The 13853-nt window shown below is 52.0% G+C and overlaps 1 protein-coding gene across 2 annotated transcripts in view; it reads left to right on the top strand.

Moving 5' to 3' along the window:
• The window catches only part of GAL3ST1 (galactose-3-O-sulfotransferase 1), a 192784-nt gene that overhangs the window by 93448 nt on the left and 85483 nt on the right, over positions 1-13853 (top strand). Inside the window, exon 2 of one of the 2 annotated variants that reach the window (XM_073554809.1) lies at positions 902-1028. The exons of the other annotated variant lie outside the window; for it this stretch is intronic. The gene's annotated coding sequence lies outside the window, so the exon portion shown is untranslated. The remainder of the gene's footprint in view (positions 1-901; positions 1029-13853) is intronic. 2 annotated transcript variants of the gene reach the window in all.

A 13853-nucleotide genomic window follows, 5' to 3' on the forward strand; every position in this document is an offset into this window, starting at 1 on the left:
CAAGTAAAGACTAGGAACACCTAGAGGCATTCCAGGGTAACTAAGTACTGGAGTGCTTCGCACCTAAAGGTACATTGGAGGAGTCGGTCAGTAAGGTACATGTTGGTGGAGTGAGGAAGGGAGAATCTTATCCTGCCTGGAGGTTGGCTGGAGCCCTGACTTGGAGAACGCAGTATGGAGGCAGGCGGTTGTGTGAACTGCAAACAGTGAGTAAAGCTTTGGAACCGCATACTCTGGTGTCCTCCAGTTATTCCCGCACCACTACACCTGGGTACCAGCCTTCATACATTCTGCGCCTCTCCTCATCCATTGCACCTACACTGCCCTGGGACTACAGCTCCACCTGTGGGGAGCTATACCATCTCTGCTGCACCACACCATCAGTCCCAGCGGATCTGTATGCAGCGTTGACTTACCATCTTACTTGCCAAACACCACGGGTGGCGTCACAAACTATTCATATAAACTTTAACACCATTAACATCACCGCCATTGATATTGGGCGCCCAGGGCCACGGACCGGGTCACCGCTGCTGTGACACATTCCAGCCTCGACACCGGCCCGATACCGAGTACCCCGCTGCCCTGGGTGTGCGAGGGCGACCCACACACATACATACATACATACATACATACACACTTTGAGCTTCATATAGTCCCTTAGCATATAATGTACTCACTAATTCTGTATAACACCATCCATAGTTACATAGTTTCCTCTTTTATTAGGTATAACACCGTCCCTTATTACGTACCATACTCTCTAGTTATATATGGTGCTGTCCCTTATTAAATAGCTTCCTCTGCTGTTTTGTATAGTGCTGTCTCTTACATAGTGTATTCTTGTTAATTTTGTTATTCACAGCGCCTTCTTTTATTACATAGTCCCCTCTCTTTTTAGATTTAAAATGACTGCTGATCGAGGAGCCGGTGACCAGACTTCCAGTTCATCAGCTCCTGCATTAGAAAGGAAGCTTTCCCATGCTCCATCAGCCATCATTGCATTATACAGCTAACAAGACAGGACGGTATGTAATAAAAAACAGAGCTCTATATAATCCAATATGTAAGGGATGGTACTGTACATAACAAGAGAGGGCACTGTGTAAGGGACAGCAATATACATAATAAAGAAGACTATGCAATATATATAAATGTGTGTGTGTGGCTATATATATATACACAGTATATATATATATATAATATATAAAGCTCAAAGTGTGTATGTATGTATGTATGTATGTATGTATGTATGTGTATGTGTGTGTGTGTGTGTGTCCGGGATAGGCATCCGCACCGTCACAGCTACAGCCACAAAATTTGGCACAGTCACACGTCTGGACCCCAAGAGCGTCGTAAGCTACGTTGTGAGGCGAAATTTTAACCCTGCGCGTTCCAATTCACCAAACAATTTTGCCCCTATCTACATACTGGGGAAAAAGTGTGTGCGCGTCAAGCCCCACCCCTCATTATGGTGTCATAATGCCCCTATCTACACAATGGGGAAACAGTGTGTGCGTATCAAGCCCCGCCCCTCATTATGATGTCACAATGGTTGCCATGGCGACGCTGATTCATCATAGGTTGCAAGCCCCGCCGCTCATTATGATGTCATAATGGTTGACTATGGGACGGAGGATGTGTGATGGGTATATGGGCACTGGACTATAGGATGGAGGATATGTATGATGGGTATATGGGCACGGGACTATGGGATGGAGGATGTGTGATGGGTATATGGGCACTCTACTATGGGATGGAGGATGTGTGATGGGTATATGGGCACTCTACTATGGGATGGAGGATATGTATGATGGGTACATATGGGCACGGGACTATGGGATGGAGGATATGTATGATGAGTATATGGGCATGGGACCATGGGATGGCGGATATGCATGATGGGTATATATGGGCACGGGACTATGGGATGGAGGATGTGTATGATGCGTATATGGGCAAGGGACTATGAGATGAAGGATGTGTGATGGGTGTGTGGGCACTCGACTATGGGATGGCGAATATGTATGATGGGTATATAGGCATGGGACTATGGGATGGAGGAAGTGTGATGGGTATATGGGCATGGGACTATAGGATGGAGAATATGTATGATGTCACAGTGGTTTCCATGGCGACACTGATTCATCATAGGTTACAAGCCCCGCCGCTCATTATGATGTCATAATGGTTGACTATGGGATGGAGGATGTGTGATGGGTATATGGGCACTGGACTATGGGATGGAGGATGCGTGATGGGTATATGGGCACTCTACTATGTGATGGGGGATATGTATGATGGGTATATATGGGCACGGGACTATGGGATGGAGGAAGTGTATGATGGGTATATGGGCACGGGCCTATGGGATGGAGGATGTGTGATGGGTATATGGGCATTCGACTATGGGATGGAGGATATGTATGATGGTTATATGGGCACTGGCCTATGGGATCGTGGATATGTATGATGGGTATATGGGCACGGGACTATGGGATGGAGGATAATTATAATTTGCTATAACTAACCACAGTTAGTTACTATGCCCGGGCAGCGCCGGGCTCTTCAGCTAGTATATATATATATATTGTAGGGATTCTCTCTGGTAAGTAATGGCAGGGCTGCAGTATCGAGGCAACACACAGGCTTAAAGTCCAATTTCAGTGGTTTAATGTCACTTTGCAAACAGCAGGTTAACAGAAAATAAGGGAAAAATATAAATGTACTCCAGCTTGGAGAACCACTGGTCCCAGAGTCACCCCTTGCACGGGACGGGCTTAACTAAGTGGCTGCCAGGTCCTGCAGCATCCGCCAGGTGCCATTCCCAGGGTTGTTTGGAGTCTTGCTGCTATAGCTCTGCAGCACGTGCAGTCCAGCAAACAGATTCAGGCTAACTCCAGCCAAGTTCCTGTATCTTCCACACACACTCACCATGTGCCAAATACAAACCTCCATTACATAGCCCATAACCCCTCCCACCGGTGAGGTAGACATCACATGGGCTGTTCACGTGACCATGACATCATTGCAGGTCCTTGTCTTTAGGGAAAAACCCGGCCAAACATTAATCTGCTGGGAGAAATGTATCTCCCATCCAGTAAAACACCCTTTACTGTACCACATACCTCCCTCCTATGTTCAACCCTAGAGGGGTGGACACATGACATACAGTGACCTCTGGATAGGGCATCTGCATTCCCCTGTAGTCTGCCTGCCCGATGTTCTACTGAAAATGTAAAATTTTGCAGTGACAGGAACCACCTGGTGACTCCGGCATTCCTCTCCTTAGCTTGACTCATCCACGTAAGAGGGGAATGATCTGTCACCAACCGAAATGTTCTCCTCAGAAATAGTGCAATGACTCCAGTGCCCACTTGATGGCCAGGCACTCTCTCTCCACAATATTGTACCTGGTTTCAGCTGAGGTAAGCTTCCGGCTTAGTAAACTAACGGGATGCTCTTCCCCGTTAACCTGAGACAGCACGGCACCGAGCCCTATCTCAGAGGCATCCGTCTGCACAACGAACTCTCTTTTGAAATTTGGAGTGACCAGGACTGGTGTACCACACAGTACCCCTTTTAACTTTGTAAAGGCCCCCTCTAACTGATCATTCCAGTGGACCATCACAGATTTCCTCCCTTTTAAGCAGTCTGTTAAAGGCGCGGACAGGGTTGCAAAGTTGGGAATGAACCTCCTGTAATATCCCACCAAACCTAAAAAGGCTTTTACCTGTTTTGTTGTGAGAGGACGGGGCCAGTTCTGAATTGCCTCCACTTTGTTTACTTGAGGCTTGAGAACTCCTCTCCCAATGACATAACCCAGGTACCGAGCTTCCTCCAACCCTATGGAACACTTCTTTGGGTTGGCAGTTAGCCCTGCTTGTCGCAGAGAGTCTATCACTGCCTGTACTTTTGCTAAGTGACTTTCCCAGTCGGTGCTGTACACAATAATATCGTCTAGATAGGCTGAGGCATAGCGGCGATCGGGACGGAGAACAATATCCATTAATCGCTGGAACATTGCTGGAGCGCCATGCAACCCAAAGAGTAGCACTTAATACTGGAACAGCCCCTCGGGTGTTACAAAAGCCGTTTTTTCCTTCGCCGCCTCTGTTAGGGGTACCTGCCAATAACCTTTTGTGAGATCCAGAGTTGTAAAATACCGTGCCTGCCCAAATCGCTCTATCAACTCGTCAACCCGGGGCATGTGGTAGGCGTCAAACTTTGAAATGTCATTAAGCTTTCTAAAATCATTACAGAATCTTAGAGACCCATCAGGCTTGGGTATTAGGACTATTGGGCTGGCCCACTCACTTTGGGACTCTTCTATGACCCCTAACTGTAGCATAGTTTTCACCTCTTCCGAGATGGCTTGTCACAGGGCCTCAGGCACCCGATATGGCTTTAGTCGGACTTTGGCCTGTGGTTCCGTGACAATGTCATGTTGGATTAGGGAAGTGTGTCCGAGGAACTCCGAAAAAACATCTGTATTTCGGCTAATGAACTCCCGGACCTCCTGAACCTGTCTAGGAGACAAAGTATTGGCAATTTTGACTGCGGGTTGGGCTTCTCCTGCCTCGCCCCGAGGTAATGGAACCTTCTCCATCTGAAACGCAGGCAGCAGACTATCCCCACCAAGGTTTTCTCTATCTTTCCATGGTTTAAGCAAATTAACATGGTAAACCTGTTCTCGCTTTCTCCGTCCTGGTGTCATGATCCATGCTGGATCAGGACTGATATAAAGCACAGGTAACCTTTTTTTTCCCTAAGCTGTGCTTAGGTTTGGTTTTTGCCCCCGGTGGCCATTAGGATTATTGCACTGTGGTGTCGTTTGTTCTAAGTTTGCCCCCGGTGGTGGTGAGCGTCATTGCACTCTAGTTTCTTTAGTTTAGTGCACATGATTATAATACAGGTGTGATTGCTGGCTCTGCTATAAAAGAGTCACATGTGTTGCAATCAGTGTTGGTGATAGTGTTCATTTCAACCATCCTTGGTAGAGGAAGGAGCTGGAGAGCGTTCTTTGCAGCACTGTCTTAGCCCTGGTGTGGAAGGAGTCATAGGGGATTTCCTTGTAGCTCTGACAGAGCTTGGTGGCAGTGATTCAGGAGGAGAGCTGCATTCTGGTGGTGGACTCTGTTGCCTGGAGCAAGTCCAACAGAGTAAAGCTAAGTGGTGTTTCCCTGTTTGTGTTTTTCCTTAGTGTGTATTAGTACAACGGTGGGGCCAGTGCCTGCGCCATCCTGCTCCCTAGCAAGGGATAGGTGTAGGGTGTGCTAGGGCGACAGGTTCCTGATCGGCGCCCGGTGCGGAACCGGCATAGGGAATGTTAGGAGCATTAGGGACACTGACTCAGGGGAGTGCAGGAGGTCTCCACTTCCCCTTTCCCACCGTTGTAACTGTTTTCCCTTCCCCTTGTCTTGTTGCTTTGGTTGCCGGCCTGCGAGCCGTGTCACACAGGACATTGTCACGTGCCGTGTCTTGTTGTTTTAGTTACCGTCCTGCGGGTCCCGTCACACGGGCTGGTGTACCTTGTAGTCTACTGGCCCCACCTTTTCCATGACCTCGTAGGGTCCCTGACACCTTTCAAGGAATTTGCTATCTACGATAAGCAAAAATACCAACACCCGATCGGCTAAAGGTTCTTACCCGAGCCTCCCGGTTATAGACCCGACTGTGACTGTTGTGCTACCCCCATATGTTCCCGGACTAAGGATAGGATTGTCCCCATTCTTTCTTGCATTTTTGCAACATGTTCTATCACACTTTTGTGGGGAGTAGGTTGGTTCTCCCGGGCCTCTTTGGCTATATCGAGTAAGCCCCGTGGATGTCTGCCGTACAATAATTCAAAAGGCGAGAACCCCGTAGACGCCTGAGGCACCTCCCGCACTGCAAACAACAAATATGGCAATAAGAGATCCCAGTCCTTCCCATCTTTGGAAACTGCCTTTTTTAACATGCTTTTCAGCGTCTTATTGAACCTTTCTACCAGACCGTCTGTTTGGGGATGATAGACCGATGTGCGCAACTGCTTAACATTTAGTAAACGGCAGAGTTCCTTCATAATTATTTACATAAAGGGGGTTCCCTGGTTCCTTAAAATCTCTTGAGGAATTCCCACCCGCGAAAACATACCCATGAGTTCCTTTGCTATAAGCTTAGCTGATGTGTGGTGTAGAGGAATGGCCTCAGGATATCAGGTACCATAATCTAGAACTACCAGGATGTGTTGGTGTCCCCTTGCTGACTTATTAAGAGGCCCCACCAGATCCATTGCCACTCTCTCGAAGGGTACCTCTATAATTGGCAAAGGCACTAAAGGACTCCGAAAGCGAGGCTGGGGACTGGTTACCTGGCACACTGGACAGGAACTACAGTACCGTTTAACTTCTTCATGGACCCCTAGCCAGTAGAACCACTGCAGAATTCGGTCTAGGGTTTTCTTTTGGCCCAAATGCCCGCCAAGTACATGCGCATGTGCTATGTCCATTACCAACCTACGATATGTCTGAGGTACGAGTAACTATTCTACCAGTTCCCCATGTATTTTCTCCTCTCGGTACAACAAATCTTGGTGTAGCTCAAAGCATGGCAGCACTGTAGCTGCCCCAGGTTGTTGGGGTTCCCCATTGACAAACAGTACATTTTCTCTGTCCCGGGCCAAAGTAGGGTCTCGTAGTTGCACAATACCAAAATTGTCACCTGGCACATTCAAGTCTGACAACTCGTGTCTCGGTGGCAAGTCTTCCACCTCTCCAGCCAATACTTCTATGGGAGAACTCTTCCCCTTGTCCACCGAAGGGAAGGTTACCTGTTATGAATGGGTCACCGAGGAGGAGAGCGCAATAGGCTATGGCACCAGAACACCAGAGAGGTTGGTCGCTCAGCGGATTGCAGACCACTGATCTTAACAACACAACTAGCAGTAGCCGTGGAGCATTCCTACGTTGCCCTAGATGCCTCGTCACAGCCGGAGGACTAACTAAGCCTAAAGACAGAAAGGTGAAATCTAAACTGCCCCAGAGCAGATCCCCAAAGGAATAGACAGCCGCCAAACATATATTGTCGGTGAGACAAGATGAAGCACAAACACAGACAGAAAATAGACTGAGCAAATGATGGGGCCCACACTGACTAGATAGGACAGGGCAGTAAAGGCACTGTCTGCAATCACGCAAAAATCCTAATAATTCCAACACGACTCAGCTCTCAGGTGTGAACTGGCGGTTAGCAACAGGCTAATACAGCAGGGGACTGAGCAAACAAACACAAGATACAAAAATACAGGGCAGGAGCCAGCATTCCCAGGGGGAGCAGCTGGCCCCTGACAGCAAGGCAAAAACAGATGCAAAGGGTTTAGCAAATGACACTTAGCTGAAAAAATGCAGGATCAGGCAGCAGACAGAAATCCTCAGTAAGCAAAGAAAGGAGTATCACCGGCAGTCACTGAGTGAAGTTTGCTCGCTTATGTAGTCCCAGTCACTACCACCACTCCTCCAATTATCTTCTGCAGCTGTTGGGTTAACATCATGCTGATCAGAACCACTACAAGCAGTATCCATCAGAGGGAGCCTTGCCTCAAACATTGGATCAAGAGAGCTCACAACAGTTACCCCTACTGCCAGCACTTCTTCCTCCGGGCCACCAGGTTCATGCCCTACTTCTGGAGAATGTAACCTGGTTGCCTCTGGTGCCGGCAGTTGCTCCGTGGGTGAGAAAACAGATGGACACAGCATAGAAAATAAAGGAAAGTCTCTTCCAATTATCACCTCATAATGCAAATTAGTCACAACCCCCACCTCGTGGCACCGCCTCCCCGCTGGCGTGCTGATCACCACAAGTGCGGTGGGATAGACTTTTAAGTCCCCATGTATACACAACACCCCAAGTTTCCGACCCGTATACTCGCTGGTTTGTATTCAGCTGGCTCGTACCAGGGTTACAAGACTCCCTGAGCCCAATAGGGCCACAGCTGTGATGCCCTCCACTTCAACCTGACATAAATGTTTCATATTGGGACCTTTCGTGGTACCCATTGCACACATTGGTTCGGCATAGTGAGACTGGCGGTACCCAAAGTTGGTGTCCGTGGGCTCAGCCAGGTGGGGGTAATCAGCTCTCATATGCCCTGGCTCCTGGCACCGCCAGCAGATTATGGGGCTCCTTACTTCCCCAGATAAGTCCTGAGCGGCCTTCCTGGGCTCTGCTCGCCGAAGCAGGGGTTGGAGACTTAGGGAACCTTCCTGGTACCTTCCGGGGAGTCCCTCCCTGTAGCTCTTTGGTAACCCCATACCTTTTTATGAGGTCTATCATTTGCATGGCATTAGTAGGGGATGCCTGTCCAACCCATGTCTGGAGGTAGTGGGGCAAAGCCATCCAAAACTTATCAGTCACTATGTGGTCCAGCATGGCCGTGGGGGACAACACCTCAGGCTGTGTCCACTTTCGTGACAGGTGCAACAGGTCGTAATACTGTGACCGAGCCAGCTTGGAGGGGGTAAACTCCCACTGGTGTACCCGCTGGGCCCGAACTAACACATCATTTACCCCAAGACGTGCCAGTATCTCACCCTTGACGACCGTGTAGTCTGCCCTTTGCTCCGTGGATAGGTCCTGATATGCTTTCAAAGGTCCTGGGGCCAGAAACGGACGATGATTTCTGCCCACTGGTCCCGGGGTAGCTTCTCTCTCAGCGACTCCTTCGAACATCTCCAGGTACTCCTCCACATCGTCCGACTTCTCCATTTTGGGAACTGCAGTACGAACCGCTTTCCGGACATCATGGATTCCCCGGTTAGTTCCTTTTGTCTGTGTTGTCGTGATACGCTGTATCAACAGCTGATTGGTTTCCTGCTGCTGCTGCATAGCCTGCTGCTGCATAGCCTGTTGTCGCATGGCCTCCTGCTGCTGCTGCCGCATGGCCTCCTGCTGCTGCATAGCCTGCTGCTGCTGTGTAGCCTGTTGCTGCATAGCCTGCTGCTGCTGTGGCATGGCCTCTATGATAGTTTTGACCGTGGCCTCCATTTCTGGAAAGTTCCCCGCCTGGGTCTCTGCCACTTGTTTCACCCAGGACATAGGCTGGGGTACAGATCAAAAATAAGCAAAAACAGCCTGGCCTCACTGTGTTTGCCCGCATTCTCCACCAATTGTTGGGATTCGCTCTGGTAGGTAATGGCAGGGCTGAAGTAACGAGGCAACACACAGGCTTAAAGTCCAATTTTAGTGGATTAATGTCACTTTGCAAACAGCAGGTTAACAGAAAATAAGGGAAAAACATAAATGTACAGAGAATGTACATGATGTACAGATGTACAGGGATCTCTCCAATGAACTGTTTGTACCAAGGACTGTGACAAGAGCAAGGGGGCATTCTCTTCGTTTGGAGGAAAGACAATTTCTGCACCAGCATAGAAGAGGGTTCTTCACGGTAAGAGCAGTGAGGCTCTGGAATTCTCTTCCTGAGGAAGTGGTGATGGCCAACTCACTGAATGAATTTAAGAAAGGAATGGATGCTTTTCTTGTGAGTAACAGTATAGAAGGTTACGAATAACATAATATTATAGGTAGATGGTTGACCCAGCTTAGGGGAAGGAATTTTTTCCCTATGGAGAAAATTGGCTTCTACTCTGTGGGTTTTTTGCCTTCTCCAGGATCAACAATGCAGAACAGCTGCACTAAAAATAGGCTTAACTAGATGGACATACGGTCTTCCTTCAGCATTCAAAACTATGTTACTATGTTACTATGTTACTCCAGCTTGGAGAACCACTGGTCCCAGACTCACCCCTTGCACAGGACGGGCTTAACTAAGCGGCAGCCAGGTCCTGCGGCATCCGCCAGATGCCATTCCCAGGGTTGTTTGGAGTCTTGCTGCTATAGCTCTGCAGCACGTGCAGTCCAGCAAACAGATTCAGACTAACTCCAGCCAAGTTCCTGTATTTTCCACACACACTCACCATGTGCCAAATACAATCCTCCATTACATAGCCCATAACTCCTCCCACCGGTGAGGTAGACATCACATGGGTGTAACAACCCTGCTGGCGTCACTGCATGGCCTCCCATCCCCCGCACATCAACTTACTCACTGCTCCGGGTCATGCTGTGAATTCTGTCTATTGCCAGCCCTGTGCTCTGTGCCTCTGCTCTTCTGTATGTTTCCTGGCTATGTGTGTAAAGGGGGGCGGCGCCAGAACTCTCTGGTTCTTATGCAGTCAGGGAGCACCTGTCTAATCTGTCCCTGACCAATCACCTAGAGCCCTTGACTATTTAGTTCCGCCACACCCACTGAAACATTGCCTGTGCAATGTCTAAACTCAGTTAGCTCCTTGCTGCTGAGTTAGCCAGGCCCTGTCCTATGTCTTTCCTTCTCTGAAGGCTCTTATTGCATATTCCTGTGTCTTGGTACCTTGCCTAGTACTTCTCTGTCCGCCTGCCAGGAGGCTGAATATCCTGGCCCTTGAGTCTTGGTTCCAGTACCTTGTCTGTACTCTGTCCTACCTTAGTCTCCCTTTCTCCTTGTCCGTGGCTTCCTTCCCTGCTGTGTCTTTCCTTGTGTCCTCCCTGTCTGTGCATCTGCACCCTTGCAGCTCTGTCTGTGCATCTGCACCCTCGCAGCTCTGCCTGCTCAGCTCCCTAGCCGCTCTGCCTGTTCGGCTCCTTAGCCGCTCTGCCTGTTCGGCTCCCTAGCCGCTCTGCCTGTTCGGCTCCTTAGCCGCTCTGCCTTTTCTGCTCCCTAGCCGCTCTGCCTGTTCGGCTCCTTAGCCGCTCTGCCTGCTCGGCTCCCTAGCCGCTCTGTCTGTTCGGCTCCCTAGCCGCTCTGCCTGTTCGGCTCCTTAGCCGCTCTGCCTGCTTGGCTCCCTAGCCGCTCTGTCTGTTTGGCTCCCTAGCCAGTCTGCCTGCTCGGCCCCCTAGCCGCTCTGCCTGCTCGGCCCCCTAGCCGCTCTGCCTGCTCGGCCCCCTAGCCGCTCTGCCTGCTCGGCCCCCTAGCCGCTCTGCCTGCTCGGCTCCCTAGCCGCTCTGCCTGCACGGCTCCCTAGCTGCTCTGCCTGCACGGCTCCCTAGCCGCTCTGCCTGCACGGCTCCCTAGCCGCTCTGCCTGCACGGCCCCCTTTCAGCCCAGCCTGCTCCGCACCCCTGCGGCTCTGCCTACTCCACACTCCAGCGGCTCTGCCTACTCCACACTCCAGCCTATATCCGTACCTGCACCTCCTGTGTGAACAGGTCCAAATCCTGTTCCAACATACACCACTCCTTCCTGCCTACACCTGCTGTGTGAACAGGTCCTTACCTGTTCTTTCTCATACCACGCCCGCCTGTCCTGTGTCTCAAGCCGTGCCCGCCTGTCCTGTGTCTCAAGCCATGCCTGCCTGTCCTGTGTCTCAAGCCGTGCCCGCCTGTCCTGTGTCTCCAAGCCGTGCCCACCTGTCCTGTGTCTCCAAGCCGTGCCCACCTGTCCTGTGTCTCCAAGCTGTGCCCGCCTGTCCTGTGTGACGTTCAGGAGGAGATAAAGGTCGAAGAGTGGACCCTCTGGGTCGCGGATCCGGAGCCCCTGGGTCGAGCGCACCAGGTGATGACCGACCCCTGTACAGGGATCGTTAGGGGCAGGACCGCAGAGGGCAGAACCGCGACTGCTGGAACCGAGAGGGGCGGCTCGGGGGACTGGAGAAGGCAACCGGCTGGTGAGGCTTACCAAGGCCCGGAACTCCGTGCAGGAGGATGAGGACAGAGGGCAGGATGCTGGGCAGGGAACAGAACAGACGCCGGAGGACGAAACAGAGACAGGGAACCGGGGAGACGAAGGTAGTGGCACTAGAAGTAGGCAGGACAGATGAAGGGCAGGAAGACAGGGCAAAACACCAGAGGTAGAGACAGCAAGACTAGGGAACGTATGAGAAGAAAAGAGACCTATAGGAACCTAGAGCAGGTATGGACACACAATAATCAGGCGTCCTCCCCTTGTGGGAGACGCCTGATATATCCCCTGCTGGTAGGCGATAGGATGGCCACTAATCGGCCGCCGCCCACCGCAGGGTTAAACTTCCCGACGGCCGCACGCCCGCGCCCTAGTGCGCATGTGCAGGGTCGCCGCTGTTGGGAGACCAGGAAGGTGGGGCGCGCGTGAGCAGGAGGAGGAAGGCGGCGTGCGTGGACCGGAGGAGGGAGGAAGCGGCGGCGCGCGCCGGAGCAGGTAAGAACTAGCCGCGGGGGGGGCCCGGGGCTAGGGGGACGGCGGCGGTTATGACCGGCGCCATTAAATCCTGTGTCTCCAAGCCGTGCCCGCCTGTCCTGTGTCTCCAAGCCGTGCCCGCCTGTCCTGTGTCTCCCAGCCGTGCCCGCCTGTCCAGGGTCTCCAAGCCGTGTTCGCCTGCCCTGTGTCTTCAAGCCGTGCCTGCCTGCCAGTGTACCAAGCCGTGCCTGCTTGCCCTGTGTCCCAGCCGTGTCCGCTTGCCCTGTGTCCCAGCCTGCTTGTCACTCACACCTGTCCAGGTGTTCTGTTCCCGAGTAGGATCAGCAGCCACAGCCAGACACCACCCTGGAGTGGCACCCGGCAGCTACCTGCCACACAAGCCTGACCTCACCATCAGAGGCTCCAGCAAAGACCGAGGTAGCTGCCGTAGTTACGCCCCTTCCAGGGTAGTCTGGTTTGTGGCACAGTGGGGCCACAACCCCCCGGCTCGCGCCACTCAGCCAAGGTGCGAGCGTGACAATGGGCTGATCACGTGACCATGACATCATTGCAGGTCCTTTCTTTAGGGAAAAACCCAGCCAAACATTAATCTGCTGGGAGAAATGTATCTCCCATCCAGTAAAACACCCTTTACTGTACCACTATATATATATATATATATATATATATGTAGCTTTGATGCCATAAAAGCAGGGCCGCCATCAGGGCATGACAGGCCTTACATGTGTATGGGGCCCGGTGATTAGGGGGGCCCGACCATGCTGGCAGCCCGATCCGCGCTGGGGCCCCCCTACATTTTATACAGGCTTCTGCAGCTTTATTTTAAATTCAGACTCAGCGCCTGCCGGGCCCCCCGGGCCCCTCGGGCAGGCCCCCCCCCCGCACCATGGTCCAGCCAGCGCCGAAATCCCCCCCTGCACAATGGTCCAGCCACAGCTCCGCCCTCACCTGACATCACACACTGCTCTGCTCCTCCACTTCCTCATTCTGTCAGTGTGCCACGTGGGTCTGGGAGAGCCTCGCCGCTGGAGCACAGCCAGATAACAAGGTAAGAAGAATTTTTTTTTTTTTTTTGAGAGCGGCTATCCAGGGGGCCCGGAGCAGAATGCTGGACGCTGGGGCAGAATGCTGGGGGCAGAATGCTGGACGCTGGGGGCAGAATGCTGAACGCTGGGGGCAGAATGCTGGAGGCAGAATGCTGGACGCTGGGGGCAGAATGCTGGAGGCAGAATGCTGGATGCTGGGGGCAGAATGCTGGAGGCAGAATGCTGGACATGGGGCAGGAATGCTGGGGGCAGAATGGACATGGGGCAGAATGCTGGATGCTGGGGCAGAATGCTGGGGGCAGAATGCTGGACGCTGGGGGCAGAATGTTGGGGGCAGAATGCTGGATGCTGGGGGCAGAATTCTGGGGGCAGAATGCTGGACGCTGGGGGCAGAATGCTGGACGCTGGGGGCAGAATGCTGGGGGCAGAATGCTGGGGGCAGAATGCTGGGGGCAGAATGCTGGACGCTGGGGGCAGAATGCTGGGGGCAGAATGCTGGACGCTGGGGGCAGAATTCTGGAGGCAGAATGCTGGACGCTGGGGGCAGAATGCTGGAGGCAGAATGCTGGATGCTGGGGGCAGAATGCTGGACATGGGGCAGGAATGCTGGGGGCAGA

The sequence above is a fragment of the Dendrobates tinctorius genome, unplaced genomic scaffold (genome assembly GCF_039654945.1).
Source record: "Dendrobates tinctorius isolate UK_male_01 unplaced genomic scaffold, ASM3965494v1 ptg000213l, whole genome shotgun sequence".
NCBI lineage: Eukaryota > Metazoa > Chordata > Amphibia > Anura > Dendrobatidae > Dendrobates > Dendrobates tinctorius.